Source organism: Symphalangus syndactylus, chromosome 5, assembly GCF_028878055.3.
Source record: "Symphalangus syndactylus isolate Jambi chromosome 5, NHGRI_mSymSyn1-v2.1_pri, whole genome shotgun sequence".
In the NCBI taxonomy this organism is placed as follows: domain Eukaryota; kingdom Metazoa; phylum Chordata; class Mammalia; order Primates; family Hylobatidae; genus Symphalangus; species Symphalangus syndactylus.
In genome coordinates this window covers 129,902,551-129,914,862 of record NC_072427.2, presented here as the reverse complement: position 1 = coordinate 129,914,862, position 12,312 = coordinate 129,902,551, and the positions used below count along the sequence as shown (strand labels likewise).

Below are 12,312 nucleotides of genomic sequence, written 5' to 3'. Positions count from 1 at the left end.
ACAAAGCTATAGTAACCAAAACAGCATGGTACTGGCATAAAAATAGACACACAGACCAACAGAACAGATCAGAGAATCCAGAAATAGATCCATTTATCTACAGCCAACTGAGTTTGACAAAGGCACCACAGCATTCACTGGGGGAAAGAACAGTCTCTTCAATAAATGATGCTGGGAAAACTGGATAGCCACATGCAGAAAAATGAAACTAGACCCCCATCTCTCACCTTATATAAAAATCAGCTCAAAATGGATTAAAGACCTAAATGCAAGGCCTGAAACTACAAAACTACTAGAAGAAAACATAGGGTAAATGTTCCAGAACACTAGTCTAGGAAAATACTTTATGAATAAGACCTCAAAAGCACAGGCAACAAAAACAAAAATAAATTGGATTATATCAAACTAAAAACCTTCTTCACAGCAAAGGAAACAGTCAATAGAGTGAAAAGATAACCTACAAAATGGAAGAAAATATCTACAAACTATTCATCTAACGGGATTAATATCCAGAATATGTAAGAAACTCAAACATCTCAACAGCCAAAAAAAAAAAAAGGGAAAAGAAAGAAAAACATCTCATTAGAAAATGGGCAAATGGTCTACAGAGACATTTCTCAAAAGAAGATATACAAATGGCCAACAAATATATGAAAAAATGTTCAGTATCACTAATCATCAGGGAAATGCAAATAAAAACCACAATGAGATATTGTATCACCCCAGTAAAAATGGCTATCATCAAAAAGACAAAAAATAACAAATGCTGGCAAGGATGCAGAGAAAAGAGAACTCTCAAATACAGTGTTGGTAGGTGATATGGTTTGGCTGTGTCCCTACCCAAATCTCATCTTGAATTCCCACATGTTGTGGGAGGGACCCAGTGGGAGGTAACTGAATCATGGGGGCAGGTCTTTCTCATGCAGTTCTCGTGATAGTGAGTAAGTCTCACGAGATCCGATGGTTATAAGGGAGAGTTTTCCTGCACAAGCTCTCTTTGCCTGCTGCCATCCATGTAGGATGTGACTTGCTCCTCCTTGCCTTCCACTATGATTGTGAGGCCTCCCCAGCCATGTGGAATTATAAGTCCAATTAAACTTCTTTCTTTTGTAAATTGCTCAGTCTTGGGTATGTCTTTATCAGCAGTATGAAAACAGACTAATACAGTAGGAATGTAAACTAGTACAGTTACTACTATGGAGAAAAGTATGTAGGTTCCTCAAAAAAACTACAAATAGAACTACCATACAATTCAGCAATCCCACTACTGGGAAGATCAGTATATTGAAGAGATATCTGCACACTTACATTTACTGCATCACTGTTCACAATAGCCAAGATATGGAATCAACCCAAGTGTACAACAACAGATGAGTGGATAAAGAAAATGTGGTATATCGGCCAGGCACGGTGGCTCATGCCTGTAATCCCAGAACTTTGAAAGGCCAAGGCAGGTGGATCACCTGAGGTCAGAGTTAGAGACCAGCCTGGCCAACATGGTGAAACCCCATCTCTACAAAAAATACAAAAATTAGCCAGGGATGGTGGCATGTGCCTGTAGTCCCAGTTACCCAGGAGGCTGAGGCAGGAGCACTGCTTGAACCTGGGAGGTGGTGGTTGCACTGAGCCGAGATCACCACCACTGCACTCCAGCCTGGGTGACAGAGCAAGACGCTGTCTCAAAAAAAAATAAATAAATAAATAAAAAAAATAAAATGTGGTATATCTAAACAAGGGAATACTATTCAGCCATAAAAAATAAAATCCTGTCATTCATGGCAACATGGATGGCACTGGTGGCTGTTATGTTAAATGAAATAAGCCAAGCAAAGAAAGACAAATACCGCATGTTCTCACTAATATATGAGGAAGCTAAAAAAAGTTGATTTTACGTAAGTAAAAAGTAGAAGAGAGGTTATTAGAGGCTGGAAACAGTAGTGGGAATGGGGAGATAGGGAAAGATTTGTTAAAGGATACAAAATTACAGCTAGAGAGAAGGAATAACTTCTAGTGTTCCATAGCACTACAGGATGACTACAGTTAACAATTATATATACATATATATATATATATATATATATATATATATTTTTTTTTTTTTTTTTTTTTTTTTTTTTTTTGAGACAGAGTCTCAGTCTGTCACCCAGGCTGGAGTGTAGAGTGCAATCTTTGCTCACTGCAACCTCCACCTCCTGGGTTCAAGGAGTTCTCCTGCCTCAGCCTCCCAAGTAGCTGGGATTATAAGCATGCCCCACCACGCCCAGCTAATTTTTGTGTTTTTAGTAGACACAGGGTTTCACCATGTTAGCCAGGTTGGTCTCGAACTCCTGACCTCAGGGAATCCACCTGCCTCAGCCTCCGAAAGTGCTGGGATTACAGGCATGAGCCACTGTGCCTGGCCCAATAATATATATTTTCAAATAGATAGAAGAAAGGATATCGAATGCTCCCAACACAAAGAAACGATAAATGTTTGAGATGATGTAGATGCTAGTTACGCTGATCTGGTCACTATACATTGTATGTCTCAAAACATCACTATGTACCTCATACATATGTATGATTATTATGTGTCAATTATAATTTTTTTAAGAGGCCATACATGGTATCTCTCACTTTGGCCAATGTGGATTGAGGTGAGGGTGGATGGGGAAGAGTGGGGAAGGCAGCAGTCTTTGCTACAGAGGTGGGCAAAACTAAAAACCTAAAGCCTCAAAACCTAAGTGAATGAAAAGTAAAAGCTGCTTTTGTCCTTACCTCGTCATCCCACTCCCCAGACAAGTCACTCATTATTGCTAGTTTAATGTGTCTTTAAAGGGGTTTGCAATTATAAAAATTTTGTGGGAGTACTAAAAATCATAAGCCATAACTCATATCCAAAGAACAGAAGCCCAGAAAAGATAGACTAAAACAAAAATATTTTTTGGCAGGCCTGTAATTATATATTATATACATGGTGACAGGATTAAACAGTCAGTTTTCTAGCCCCTTCATGCAGTATTGAAAGACACCTTAGGGATTCCGTCCCAAGATGGCCGAATAGGAACAGCTCCGGTCTGCAGCTGCCAGCATGATTGACGCAAAAGACAGGTGATTTCTGCATTTCCAACTGAGGTACCTGATTCATCTCACTGGGACTGGTTGGAGAGTGGGTCCAGCCCATGGAGGGCAAGCTAAAGCAGGGCAGGGCATCACCTCACTGAGGAAGCATAAGGGGGTTGGGGGATTTCCCTTCCCCTAGCCAAGGGAAGCCGTGACAGACAGTACCTGGAAAAACGGGACACTCCCGCCCAAATACTGCGCTCTTCCAAAGGTCTTAGCAAACGGCACACAAGGAGATTACATCCTGCACCTGGCTCAGCGGGTACCCACGGAGCCTTGCTCACTGCTAGCGCAGCAGTCTGAGATAGACCTGTGAGGCAGCAGCCTGGCAGGGGGAGGGGCGTCTGCCATTGCTGAGGCTTGAGTAGGTAAACAAAGCAGCCAAGGAAGCTCGAACTGGGCAGAGCCCACTGCAGCTCAGTAAGGCCTGCTGCCTCTGTAGACTCCACCACTGGGGGCAGAGCATAGCTGAACAAAAGGTGGCAGAAACTTTTGCAAACTTAAACGTCCCTGTCTGACAGCTCTGAAGAGAGCAGTGGTTCTCCCAGCATGGAGTTTGAGCTCAGAGAATGGACAGACTGCCTCCTCAAGTGGGTCCCTGATGCCCATGTAGCCTAACTAGAAGACACCTCCCAGTAGGGGCTGAGTGTCACCTCATACAGCCGGGTGCCCCTCTGAGACGAAGCTTCCAGAGGAAGAATCAGGCAGCAATATTTGCTGTTCTGCAATGTTTGCTGTTCTGCAGCCTCTGCTGGTGATACCCAGGTAAACAGAGTCTGGAGTGGACTTCCAGCAAACTCCAACAGACCTGCAGCTGAAGGATCTGACTGTTAGAAAGAAAACTAACAAACAGAAAGGAATAGCATCAATATCAACAAAAAGGACATCCACACCAAAACCCCATCTGTAGGTCACCATCATCAAAGACCAAAGGTAGATAAAACCACAAAGATGAGGAGAAACCAGAGCAGAAAAGCTGAAAATTCTAAAAGCCAGAGCACCTCTTCTCCTCCAAAGGATCACAGCTCCTTGCTATCAATGGAACAAAGCTGGATGGAGAATGAATTTGACGAGTTGACAGAAGTAGGCTTCAGAAGGTCGCTAATAACAAACTTCTCCGAGCTAAAGGAGGACGTTCGAACCCATCACAAGGAAGCTAAAAACCTTGAAAAAAGATTAGACAAATGGCTAACTAGAATAAACAGTGTAGAGAAGACCTTAAATGAGCTGATGGAGCAGAAAACCATTGCACAAAAACTACGTGACGCATGCACAAGCTTCAGTAGCCGATTTGACCATGTGGAAGAAAGGGTATCAGTGATTGAAGATCAAATTAATGAAATGAAGCGAGAAGAGAAGTTTAGAGAAAAAAGAGCAAAAAGAAATGAACAAAGCCTCCAAGAAATATGGGACTATGTGAAAAGACCAAATCTACGTTTGATTGGTGTACCTGAAAGTGACAAGGAGAATGGAACCAAGCTGGAAAACACTCTGCAGGATATTATCCAGGAGAACTTCCCCAACCTAGCAAGACAGGCCAACATTCAAATTCAGGAAATACAGAGACCACCACAAAGATACTCCATGAGAAGAGCAACTCCAAGACACATAATTGTCAGATTCACCAAGGTTGAAATGAAGGAAAAAATGTTAAGGGCAGCCAGAGAGAAAGGTCAGGTTACCCACAAAGGGAAGCCCATCAGACTAAGAGCGGATCTCTCGGCAGAAACTCTACAAGCCAGAAGAGAGTGGAGGCCAATATTCAACATTCTTAAAGAAAAGAATTTTCAACCCAGAATTTCATATCCAGCCAAACTAAGCTTCATCAGTGAAGGAGAAATAAAATCCTTTACAGACAAGCAAATGCTGAGAGATTCTGTCACCTCCAGGCCTGCCTTACAAGAGCTCCTGAAGGAAGCACTAAACATGGAAAGGAACTGTACCAGCCACTGCAAAAACATGCCAAATTGTAAAGACCATTGATGCTAGGAAGAAACTGCATCAACTAACTGGCAAAATAACCAGCTAACACCATAATGACAGGATCAAATGCACACATAACAATATTAACCTTAAATGTAAATGAGCTAAATGCCCCAATTAAAAGACACGGACTGGCAAATTGGATAAAGAGTCAAGACCCATCAGTGTGCTGTATTCAGGAGACCTATCTCACATGCAGAGACACACATAGGCTCAAAATAAAGGGATGAAGGAAGATCTACCAAGCAAATGGAAAGCAAAAAACAAAAAAGCAAGGGTTGCAATCCTAGTGTCTGATAAAACAGACTTTAAACCAACAAAGATCAAAAGAGACAAAGAAGGTCATTACATAATGGTAAAGTGATCAATTCAACAAGAAGAGCTAACTATCCTAAATATATATGCACCCAACACAGGAGCACCCAGATTCATAAAGCAAGTCCTTAGTGACCTACAAAGAGACTTGGACTCCCACACAGTAATAATGGGAGACTTTAACACCCCACTGTCAATATTAGACAGATCAACCAGACAGAAGGTTAACAAGGATATCCAGGACTTGAACTCAGCTCTGCACCAAGCAGACCTAATAGACATCTACAGAACTCTCCACCCCAAATCAACAGAATATATACATTCTTCTCAGCACCACATCACACTTATTCCAAAGTTGACCACATAGTTGGAAGTAGAGCACTCCTCAGCAAATGTAAAAGAACAGAAATTATAACAAACTGTCAGACCACAGTGCAATCAAATTAGAACTCAGGATTAAGAAACTCACTCAAAACCGCACAACTACATGGAAACTGAACAACCTGTTCCTGAATGACTACTGGGTAAATAACTAAATGAAGGAAGAAATAAAGATGTTCTTTGAAACCAATGAGAACAAAGACACAACATACCAGAATCTCTGGGACACATTTAAAGCAGTGTGTAGAGGGAAATTTATAGCACTAAATGCCCACAAGAGAAAGCAGGAAAGATCTAAAATTGACACCCTAACATCACAATTAAAAGAATTAGAGAAGCAAGAGCAAACACATTCAAAAGCTAGCAGAAGGCAAGAACTGAAGGAGATAGAGACAGAGCAGAACTGAAGGAAACAGAGACACAAAAAAAACCTTCAAAAAATCAATGAATCCAGGAGCTGGTTTTTTGAAAAGATCAAAAAATTGATAGACTGCTAGCAAGACTAATAAAAAAGAAAAGAGAGAAGAATCAAATAGATGCAATAAAAATGATAAAGGGGATATCACCACCATCTAACAGAAATACAAACTACCATCAGAGAATACTATAAACACCTCTATGCAAATAAACTAGAAAATCTAGAAGAAATGGATAAATTCCTCGACACATACACCCTCCCAAGACTAAACCAGGAAGAAGTTGAATCTCTGAATAGACCAATAACAGGCTCTGAAATTGAGGCAATAATTAATAGCCTACCAACCAAAAGAAGTCCAGGACCAGATGGATTCACAGCCGTATTCTACTAGAGGTACAAAAAGGAGCTGGTACCATTCCTTCTGAAACTATTCCAATCAATAGAAAAAGAGGGAACCCTCCCTAACTCATTTTATGAGGCCAGCATCATCCTGATACCAAAGCCTGGCAGAGATACAACAACAAAAAAAGAATTTTCGACCAATATCCCTGATGAACATTGATGCACAAATCCTCAATAAAATACTGGCAAACGGAATCCAGCAGCACGTCAAAAAGCTTATCCATCACGATCAAGTTGGCTTCATCCCTGGGATGCAAGGCTGGTTCAAAATATGTAAATCAATAAGCATAATTCATCACATAAACAGAACCAATGACAAAAACCATATGTTTATCTCAACAGATGCAGAAAAGGCCTTTGACAAAATTCAACAGCCCTTCGTGCTAAAAACTCTCAATAAACTAGGTATCTATGGAACGTATCTCAAAATAATAAGAGTGAGTTATGACAAAACCACAGCCAATATCATACTGAATGGGCAAAACCTGGAAGCATTCCCTTTGAAAACTGGCACAAGACAGGGATGCCCTCTCTCACCACTCTTACTCAACATAGTGTTGGAAGTTCTGGCCAGGGCAATCAGGCAAGAGAAAGAAATAAGGGGTATTCAATTAGGAAAAGAGGAAGTAAAATTGTCCCTGTTTGCAGATGACATGATTGTATATTTAGACAACTCCATCATCTCAGCCCAAAATCTCCGTGAGCTGATAAGCAACTTCAGCAAAGTCTCAGGATACAAAATCAATGTGCAAAAATCACAAGCATTCCTATACACCAATAACAGACAGAGAGCCAAATCATGAGTGAACTCCCATTCCCAATTGCTACAAAGAGAATAAAATACCTAGGAATCCAACTTACAAGGGATATGAAGGACCTCTTCAAGGAGAACTATGAACCACTGCTCAAAGAAATAAAAGAGGACACAAACAAATGGAAGAACATTCCATGTTCATGGATAGGAAGAATCAGTATTGTGAAAATGGCCATACTTACCAAGGTAATTTATAGATTCAATGCTATCCCCATCAAGCTACCAATGACTTTCTTCACACAATTGGAAAAAACTACTTTAAATTTCATATAGAACCAAAAAAGAGCCTGCGTTGCCAAGACAATCCTAAGCCAAAAGATTGCCTCCAAAGCTAGAGGCATCAGACTACCTGACTTCAAACTGTACTACAAGGCTACAGTAACCAAAACAGCATGGTACTGGTACCAAAACAGATATATAGACCAATGGAACACAGCAGAGGCTGCAGAAATAACACCACACATCTACAACCATCTGATCTTTGACAAACCTGACAAAAACAAGAAATGGGGAAAGGATTCCCTATTTAATAAATGGTGCTGGGAAAACTGGCTAGCCATATGTAGAAAGCTGAAACTGGATCCCTTCCTTACACCTTATACAAAAATTAATTCAAGATGGATTAAAGACTTAAATGTTAGACCTAAAACCATAAAAACCCTAGAAGAAAACCTAGGCAATACCATTCAGGACACAGGCATGGGCAAGGACTTCACGACTAAAACACCAAAAGCAATGGCAACAAAAGCCAAAATTGACAAATGGGATTTAATTAAACTAAAGAGCTTCTGCACAGCAAAAGAAACTACCATCAGAGTGAAGAGGCAACCTATAGAACGGGAGAACATTTTTGCAATCTATCCATCTGACAAAGGGCTAATATCCAGAATCTACAAAGAACTTAAACAAATTTACAAGACAAAAACAAACAACCCCAACAAAAAGTGGGCAAAGGATATGAACAGATACTTCTCAAAAGAAGACATTTATGCAGCCAACAGACACATGAAAAAATGCTCATCATCACTGGCCATCAGAGAAATGCAAATCAAAACCACAATGAGATACCATCTCTCACCAGTTAGAATGGTGATCATTAAAAAGTCAGGAAACAACAGATGTTGGAGAGGATGTGGAGAAATAGGAACACTTTTACACTGTTGGTAGGAATGTAAACTAGTTCAACCATTGTGGAAGACAGTGTGGCGATTTCTCGAGGATCTAGAACTAGAAATACCATTTGACCCAGCAATGCCATTACTGGGTATACACCCAAAGGATTATAAATCATGCTACTATAAAGACACATGCACATGTATGTTTATTGTGGCACTATTCACAACAGCAGACTTGGAACCCAAATGTCCATCAATGATAGACTGGATTAAGAAAATGTGGCACATATACACCATGGAATACTATGCAGCCATAAAAAAGGATGAGTTCATGTCCTTTGCAGGGACATGGATGCAGCTGGAAACCATCATTCTGAGCAAACTATCACAAGGACAGAAAACCAAACACCACATGTTCTCACTTATAGGTGGGAACTGAACAATGAGAATACCTGGACACAGGGTGGGGAACATCACACACCAGGGCCTGTCGTGGGGTGGGGGGCAGGGGGAGGGATAGCAGAAATACCTAATGACGAGTTGATGGGTGCAACACACCAACATGGCACGTGTATACCTATGTAACAAACCTGCATGTCATGCACATGTACCCTAGAACTTAAAGTATAATAATAATAATAATAATAATAATAATGACAACTTAGGGATAAATCTAGTCCAACTTCTACAACACATAAATTTCTATCACAGCACCTATAACACTTAAACTATTTCTTTACTAGACTGAAGTCCCTTGAAAGCAGTGAGGTGACTAACTGGGCTTTTTATTCTTGGTACTTAGCATAGTACCCAACTCACAGTAGACACTCAACAAATGTTGCACACATGAGTGTATCAACCATTGCATGCTGAGGTTCCTTCCACAAAAATCTCCCAAGTGATATTCCAGTCTGTACTCAAGCACTTCACAGATGGGCTTTCTTTACTTTCCAGTGCAGTCCATCCAATCTCTGATCCTTTCTGACTGTACATAGGTTGAAGTGTAATATCAAATACAATTCCAGAGATGTAATCTCATAGAAAAAAAAAACTTTCCTATGATTATAATGACCAAATCTTCCAGATCAAAAACAGGAATTCATGGTCAGACACAGGACATTTGGCCACTCCCCAGTCAATATACATACATTCAACCCTCCTGCAAAATCCATTTTAAGAAGTTAAACAGATGGTAACCAACCCAAAAAGTCTTCACCTTTTCACATTATTAAAGCACACCTCTATTAATACACGTGTGGATGATTCCTGTGTCAATGGAGGCTCTGAATAACTCCATGAGCTTTCACACAGACACTGTAGTTTATACAAGAGATCCAAATAAGCAAAGCATGCCTCGCCAGGAAAGTCACATGGAACTTTCTTTTTTTTCTTTCCTTTTTTTTTTTTTGGCATGGAGTCTTGCTCTGTCGCCCAGGCTGGAGTGCAGTGGCACGATCTCAGCTCACTGCGACCTCCGCCTCCGAGGTTTTTAAGCAATTCTCTGCCTCAGCCTCCGGAGTAGCCAGGATTATAGGTCCTGCCACCACGCCTGGCTAGTTTTTTGTATTTTTAGTAGAGATGGGGTTTCACCATCTTGGCCAGGCTGGTCTTGAACTCCTGACCTCGTGACCCACCCGCCTCGGCCTCCCAAAGTGCTGGGATTACAGGCGTGAGCCACCACACTAGGCCTGAAGCATTCCTTAACCTTCCCAGAAAGATTTTTAATTACCATGCTAAAAAAAATTAGAAAATAAAAGTTGAGAAAATAAAGATATCCAAAATTCCACTCCTAAGTCCTAGGCAGATATGTCTGTGTCCTCATTCTGTAAACAGCCCCACTACAATCACTTCAGGTTGTTTAAGGTAACTGTTTAGATGTAAGTTTTCATTGCCAACCTGACAGGTTGGTGCCAACTTGTTATCCCTGAAATACAGCAAAATTAGCTGGGTGTGGTGACTCATGCCTGTAGTCCTAGTGACTCGGGACGCTGGCATGGGAGGATCACTTGAGCCCAGGAGCTCAAGGTTACAGTAAGGTATGATCGTTCCACTGTGCTACAGCCTGGGTGACTGAGGAAGACCTTGCCTCTACAATAGAAACAAAAAAACTGAGAAATAAGTATACAATTGATGCAGCTGACATTTCATTAGAGACTTTCAATTAATACAAAAAAATTAGCCGGGCTTGGTGGTAGGCACCTGTAATTCCAGCTACTTGGGAGGCCGAGGCAGGAGAATCACTTGAACCCAGAAAGCGGAGGTTGCAGTGAGCCGAGATCGCACCACTGTGCTCCAACCTGGGCAACAGAGTGAGACTGCGTCTCAGTAAAGAAAGAAAGAAAAATAATTCAAAGATATCTAAAAATAAGGTCAAACATCACATACATGAACGCAAGCCTATCAACAACTTGTCAGAGAAAACACTGCAGTAGTGTAAGAGAACCATGAGCACAATCTTTGTAAATAGGACAGCATCGAGAGAGGGCAAAAAAATACCAGGAGAAATGGAGCAAAAGTTTTAGAAAGCCTCCACGAAGGGAGGCACACCAGAATGCTGCTGGAAACATGCTAGAGCAAAAGTTAGTACATAGCATAATAGAGTTAAAGAACAAAGTGAACCTGGGAAGGTAGAAAGAGTGGATGAATGGAAAGAGGAAAGGTGGGTTGGGAGAAAGGATGGAGCAGGGAGGGAGGGAGTTAGTAGTTACCTACCTCTAGCCTACATGATAGCTTTGTACAATTTGGAAAAGAATGCCCTTCCAAAAGGAAACAGCCCTGTGCCAAGATGCACAGTTTGGAAAGCAAAGTCTAGGGTAGATTTCAGCCCTAATTTGTTTCCTGGCTAGATTCCTTTATGCCACGAACAACCTGCCTAACTATACAAAGCAGTCCCGGGAAAGAGGGACCTGCTAACTAACTGGTGAAGAAGGAGGCAGGCCTTTATTTCCCTATTTTGGAGCACAGGCAAATTTCTCAGAACTGTACACAAAATGAATTTTCACTGGTATCTTTTCCCACTGTTTTGCACCTGATGTGGAATTGTGTTCTAATAGAAAACATTTCAGTTTGGGGAACAATGCTGTTTCTGGTGAGTTGGAGGAGGGGGACTGCTAGATGATTATGGAATTTAAGGAAACCTGGTAGCTCTCATCACATAAGGATAGAGGTACCTGTGGGTGCCTAAGATTTGTGTTCCCAGTTACTTATTTAGCCTGGGGGGCTTTTCATGGCTTTGCTTGGCCATCTCTGGCTTTTCTGGGGCTCCTCCTCACACAGTCACCGGGGGCACCACTGCTTTCTGGTAACAGGGTAACAGGCTTCTCCAGCTGAATGCCCAAAACTGAAAATAAACAATAGTGGTTCCTCAAAAGTTTCCTTTGCAGAAGACCTGTATCATAAATGCCGCCTCTATCCGCTTGTGAAAATGAGGATTCCTGAGCACGCTCTTCCCCAGACCTACTAAAACAAAAGTTCTGGAAGTGAGGCCTGGGACTCTGCATTTTGAACAGTGGCCATCAATGTTATAAAATGACTGTTTAACAGGAATATGAAATATGAGAAATTCCTGGGTGGACTTTATGAAAGAGAAAGGGAATTAAAGGCTCAGGCCTTGCAATAGTATACAGTGTAAAGAACAAACCATGAATGGTTAAATATATGCCTTCCTCAGTAAATGTATAGTAAAAATTGCTAGGAACTTCAAAAAATTGTAGCATATATAAACACACAGATAGCTAGTGCTTGTAGTCTAATTAAAAATGTTATTCTAAAATTAGGTTATA

The 12,312-nt window shown here is 41.0% G+C and overlaps 1 protein-coding gene across 9 annotated transcripts in view; it reads right to left on the bottom strand.

The window, feature by feature from the left end:
* Positions 1 to 12,312, bottom strand: part of TTBK2 (tau tubulin kinase 2) — a 182,920-nt gene that overhangs the window by 20,702 nt on the left and 149,906 nt on the right. The window lies entirely within an intron of this gene.